The 6,375-nt window shown below is 41.7% G+C and overlaps 1 protein-coding gene across 1 annotated transcript in view; it reads right to left on the bottom strand.

Annotated features, from left to right (window-relative positions):
- Window positions 1–6,375, bottom strand: part of NAA25 (N-alpha-acetyltransferase 25, NatB auxiliary subunit) — a 71,225-nt gene that overhangs the window by 59,884 nt on the left and 4,966 nt on the right. The window lies entirely within an intron of this gene.

Here is a 6,375-nt window from a genome sequence, read left to right as displayed (position 1 = left end):
TTAGATTACTGTGACACCTAAGTTGTTGACGTTTGTTCATCTCTTTATTTGCTTTCAGACCAGATGCTTATAGAATGGAAACTAGATACCTGTGGTATAGCATCAGAAACTGGTTTATGATTTTCTTATCTGTCTTATTAGAAGTTATAAAAGAAAAAGAAGTGTCCCAAAATCAGACACTCAGTATCCCTGTCATGGATTTTGAGATGGGGGAGAGATGCAGGGTGCTTTGAGCAGAATCCAACTTGCTGTGTCAACCTTGACCTAAATTTTATTTTTTTTTTCGGTCCGCAGGCCTCTCACTGCTGTGGCCTCTCCCGTTGCGGAGCACAGGCTCCGGACGCGCAGGCTCAGCGGCCATGGCTCATGGGCCCAGCCGCTCTTTGGCACGTGGGATCTTCCCAGACTGGGGCAGGAACCCGTGTTCCCTGCATCGGCAGGCGGACTCTCAACCTCTGTGCCACCAGGGAAGCCCAAAAAGCAATCAATTATTATTCAAAAGTCTAACAAAAGCAAAGATTAATTTTCAGAGAGGATCTGAAAGAAAATGATTAGTGTTTTAGATGGGAAACGGTGGTAGCTGTCAATTCTATATATAGAAAGATGACTAAACACAGGCCAGTCCACAACCTACTACTACTACCAAGTCCCTCTTTGTCCATCAAGGTCCCAAATCAGCATAGGGACAGACAAAACATAAACAACTCAAATTAATCTGTGGACCAAATGCTGGTGAGGACATGGAGCAAAAGCAGCTCTCATTCACTGCTAGTGGGAATGCAAAATGGCACAGCCACCTTGGAAGACTGTTTGGCAGTTTCTTAAAAAATTAAACATACTCTAACCATATAATCCAGCTCCTTGTTATCTACCCAAATGAGCTGAAAACTTACTTTCACACAAAAATCTGCACGCAAATGTTTATAGCAGCTTTATACATAATTGCCAAAACCTGGAAGGAACCAAGATGTTCTTCAACAGGCAAATGGATAAACAAACTGTGGTATATCCATCCATACAATGATATATTATTCAGTGATAAAAAGAAATGAGCCCATGCACCACAACTACTGAGCCTGTGCTCTGGTGCCTGTGAGCCACAACTACTGAGCCCACGTGCCACAACTACTGAATCCCACGCGCCTAGAGCCCGTGCTCTGCAACAAGAGAAGCCACCACAATGAGAAGCCTGCACACCACAACGAAGAGTAGCCCCCACTCGCCACAACTAGAGAAAGCCCGCACGCAGCAACAAAGACCCAACACAGCCAAAAATAAATTTATTAAAAAAAAAAAAAAAAGAAAGAAAAGAAATGAGCTAGCAAGCCACAAAAAAATATGGGGGACTCTTAAATACATATTGCTAAGTGAAAGAAGCCAACATGACAAAGCTACATGCTATACGATTCCAAGTGTATGACATTCTGGAAGAAGCAAAATTATAGGCAGAGTAGAACAATCAGTGGTTGCCAGGAGCTGGGGGAGGGATGAATAGGTGGAGAACAGGGGATTTTTCAGTGCAGTGAAACTATTCTGTATGATACTGTAATGAAGGATACATGTCATCATACCTTTGCAAAATGCATAGAATGTGCAACACACAGAATGAACCCTAATGTAAACTAGTAAACTATGGACTTCAGTTAGCAATAACATATCGTATTGGCTCAGCAACTGTAGCAAATGCACCACACTAATGCAAGTGTTAATAACATGGGAAACTGGGGGGAAGAGAGGTGTGTGGGGGTGAATAGGAAGGAACTCTGTACTCTCCACTCCTTTTCTGTAAACTTAACCTAAAACTGCTCTAAAAAATAGTCAATTAATTAAAAAAAAATATCTAATAAAAGCAAAGATTCATTTCTAGAAAAGGAACGTGAGAGTGTTATAAATGAGAAACAGGGTGGTAGATGTAGATTTGAAATACAGAAAGATGACTGAACTCAGGCTAGTTCACAATCTACTACTACTATTGGTCCCTCTTTGCTCATCAAGGTCCCAAGTCAGCAACAGGGACAGAGGAGGCACAGACAACTCAAGATCATCTATGGCCCTGGTGGCCCAGGGCCAAATAACAGAAATACACTATCATTTTAACTAACGGTTTCAATTTTTCTCCTATGAATACTTTACCACAACCTTTAACAGACAGCTACATGAACACATGAGTTTCATCTCTTTAGTTTTTCTTCAATGCACCTAATGTTGATGAGCACCAATAATGCTAGGTAAAAAGATTAAGAAGCCTTACTCTGGAGGGAATCACAATCTAGAAAAGCTCAAAGACTTAACACTCAGGTAGAGAGATTAGAGAATCACAGAAATCACAATCTTGGCCTGAATACCCAAATATCTAATACCAGTTTTCTTAAATCCTCATCTCAGCCGATAGGCCACCATTTGTCCTTACAGAATATCTGACAGAGACATTTCAGCTCAATAAATGATATCTTCTCTTCCTAATAACTTGGTGCTGATCTCATGCTGAGTGAGTTCTAAGTTATGTCTGACTCAGTCTTCTTGCAAGACTCCAGGTTCACAAAACATATCTTGAAGTCTTTTCAAAGAGCAGGTATCTTTGATGAAACCCCAGCTCTGAGGGTCTGCCCATAGATGGATCAGACCAGAGGTTAGGACTACAAGGATATTGAACTTTTCCCTCTGTTGTTGACAAGGCCGCGATATATAAATACACTGCACCCACGCCCTCTTCTGTGGGCATGGTTTCCACAGACTCTGCTGAAGGGGTAGAATTGGATGAGCATGTCTAGATCATGCAGCTGAAGCCTAATGGAGTGGACATTTGACCCAAACTGGGTAAATCAAGTTTCTTCCTGGTAATTTGTAATTTTAACACTGAAATCTGGAGTCAGAAAGCTATGGACAGACTTCCCCGATGGCACAGTGGATAAGGCTCCATGCTCCCAATGCAGGGGGCCCGGGTTCGATTCCTGGTCAGGGAACTAGATCCCACGTGCATGCTGCAACTAAGAGTTCGCATGCCACAACTAAGAAGCCCACATGCCACAACTAAGGAGCTGGCAAGCCGCGACTAAGGAGCCCACATGCTACAACTAAGGAGCCCACATGCTACAACTAAGGAGCCCACCTGCCACAACTAAGACCCAATGCAACCAAATAAATAAATAAATATTAAAAAAAGAAAAGAAAAGAAAGCTATGGAGAACCCCATTTGGAAGGCAATAAATATTTCCAGTTTGAGATTACTAGTGGCAGCTCCAGAATCTCCATTTGGAAGGAGCCTTGGGAGATGCAAGTTAGTTAATGGGGAGTGAAAAAAAGTAGTTATCTCTTGACTCTTCATTCATATAACATTTATAAAAGAACAAAGAACGTCAATTATCTTTATCAAAAAATTGGGGGAGGGGCAGTGCTGATTAAGCTTGTGGGGGGAGGCTAATGACCGCTCCCTACTCTATTCTCAGCTTGGTGTGGCCACAAAGCCAACATGCTGGGCCCCAGGTAAACTGATGAGTAAGCAGAAAAAACTAGTTTGAAGAACCTAGTAGAGAAAAGAATAGCCACAAACAGATAAGAGCAGAGATGAGCATCTGAAAAAGAAGCTTCAGATCCTGACAGCTTTCCAGTTTCCATCAGGCTCTACAACACTGCATGCCTGCCCTAAGCTCCCACAAGGGTTTATAAACAACCTCCCTCTACTTGAGCTTATGTCAAAGGGTTTCTGTTCCTTGCACCCAGAAGATTTTTAATTTTAACTAAGACACCCCACCACATTTAGACTGCTGTCAAGGTCTCCCTCCCTGGACACCTAGGTGATTGCTGATTAATTGGTTGCTGAGGCTTTTGGGAAAAATTTATTTCCATTTTACATTGCTGACTTTGTAATATAAATTATGTAGCCAGGGCTTCCGTGGTAGCGCAGTGGTTAAGAATCTGCCTGCCAATGCAGGGGACACAGGTTCGAGTCCGGTCCGGGAAGATCCCACATGCCATGGAGCAACTAAGCCCGTGAGCCACAACTACTGAGACTGCACTCTAGAGCCCACAAGCCACAACTTTTGAAGCCTGCGCGCCTAGAGCCCGTGCTCCTCAACGAGAAGCCACCGCAATGAGAAGCCCACACACCACAATAAAGAGTAGCCCCCACTCTCAGCAACTGGAGAAAACCCGACTGCAGCAGCAAAGACCCAATGCAGCCAAAAATTAAATAAATAAGTAAATTTATTTGAAAAATAAATAAAATAAATTATGTAGCCCTTGGAGAAAACAGGCCAATAAAAATGATACCCTAAGTCTGTTTTTTAGCCTTTTTAAAACTTACTCAAGGGTAACTGTGGCTTGACCATGAGGACTGGTATTGTTCCCTTAATATGAGGAGTAAACCAAGTCAGCCGTCCACAAATCAGGCATAGGAAATAATAAGATGATGATGTATCAGTTAAAGCAGTGTTTTTCAAAGCATGGTTATCACTCCAACTAAAATGTTTTTAAGTGGTCCTTGCAGGCAGCACGAGATAACACGAATAGTGAGAAAACTGACCTTTTGTAATATTTCCCTTATATTAAGGAGACAGTCTCAGTTTGGTATCAGCCTGTCATTTCTTTAACACTTGCTGATGCCTTTTTTTTTTTAATGGAAAAGGAACAGGTCTCAGATTTAGAGTTTCACAACTATCAGAAACTAGTTAAGACCTTAATAACATTGTTTTGTTTTCACTGTGTGTACTTAATTTTATGGTTTTGTTTTCTCAGGGCAAGTGACAGGTATTCCACTGATGGTAATGATACATATTATTTCTATTTTTAATTTTTAAAATTTATTTATTTATTTTTGGCCATGCAGCATGTGGAATCTTAGTTCCCCAACCACGGACTGAACCCATGCCCCCTGCAATGGAAGCGAGAGTCCTAACCACTGGATAGCCAGGGAATCCCTCCCACTGTCTCTAAAATAAACTTCAAAATCCTTAAAATGGCTTACAAAGTTGAGTCCCTCTACCTCTGTAGCCTCATCTCACCCTTCTCTACATTCCAACCACAAAAGTCTTTTCTTAGGTCATCAAGTACATACTCTCTCTGTCCATCTTTCTTACACACTCTGTCCATCACTCCTTTCCATCTGATCACCTGACTAACCTTTGCTCTTTTTTCTTTTCCATAGTAAAATGGCACTTCCAGAGAACCTTTTCTTGAAATGTTCCCAACAGTCGAGATGCCATAGTGTGTGCTCTCACGGTAACCAGTACTTTTCCTTCAAAGTCCTTAACACAAATGTAATGATTATGTATACTATTGTTTAAAAAACCTCTTGAGACTACAAGCTCCCTGAAAGCAGAAATCATGTCTGTGCTGTCTGGTCCTCTCTCATTCCCTGAATCTACATTGTGCCTAGCACATATTAGGCTCTCAATAAATAAGCTGAATGAAGAAAGGAATACATAAATGAACAAACTGTATAGGAAAAAAAAATCTTCTAGGAATTGAGCAGTCTATCAGGGGAGTGAGAGATATATACATACAAAGTGACCACAACAGGATGTTCAAAGAACCAATTATTAGTGATGGCTTCCTGCTATTAAGTTAGGTTTTTAAAAGTCTTTTCAATTAATTTCTTAGGGGACTCCCCTGGTGGCGCAGTGGTTAAAAAATCCGCCTGCCAATTCAGGGGACATGGGTTCAATACCTGGTCCAGGAAGATCCCACATGCTGGGGAGCAACTAAGCCCATGTGCCACAACTACTGAGCCTGCGTTCTAGAGCCTGCGAGCCACAACTACTGAGCCTGAGTGCTGCAACTACTGAAGCCCACATGCCTAGAGCCCGTGCTCCACAACAAGAGAAGCCACCGCAATAAGAAGCCCGTGCACCGCGACAAAGAGTAGCCCCCACTTGCCGCAACTAGAGGAAGCCGGCGTGCAGCAACGAAGACCCAACACAGCCAAAAATAAATAAATTAATTAATTAAGAAAAAAAAAAACAGACATTTAAGAGTGAAGACAGAGGGAACACAAATTTATTGGGTGTCTACTCAAAACCCAGCAAGGTACAGTTAGCAACTCCATATTACAGAAGAGGCTCAGGGAGGTAGGTTAATTGACAAAATCATAGCAGAGAGTGAAACCCAGCTCAGTCTGGTTCTGAAGGTCTACACCCTTCATTGCCTCAATTTCCCTAGACAGAACTCTTAGAGCAAGAAACTATATAAGCACAGATAGCTCATTGAGCCTAAGGAGACAAAGAACAAATTTGAAATTTATTTTTCTTTTCTTTACTACCTTGCCACAATCCAATCACTTCAGTGAACACACAAAAAACATACCCCAAATGGCCAACTGGTTTCTCCTAATTCTCAAGAAGATACTAAGTGCAGTATTTTTTTTTTTTTTTTTTTTTT

The sequence above is a fragment of the Lipotes vexillifer genome, unplaced genomic scaffold (assembly GCF_000442215.2).
Source record: "Lipotes vexillifer unplaced genomic scaffold, Lipotes_vexillifer_v1.1 scaffold573, whole genome shotgun sequence".
NCBI classification, from domain to species: domain Eukaryota; kingdom Metazoa; phylum Chordata; class Mammalia; order Artiodactyla; family Lipotidae; genus Lipotes; species Lipotes vexillifer.
The sequence above is the reverse complement of the archived record's forward strand: the minus strand, read 5'-3'. Positions and strand labels throughout refer to the sequence as shown.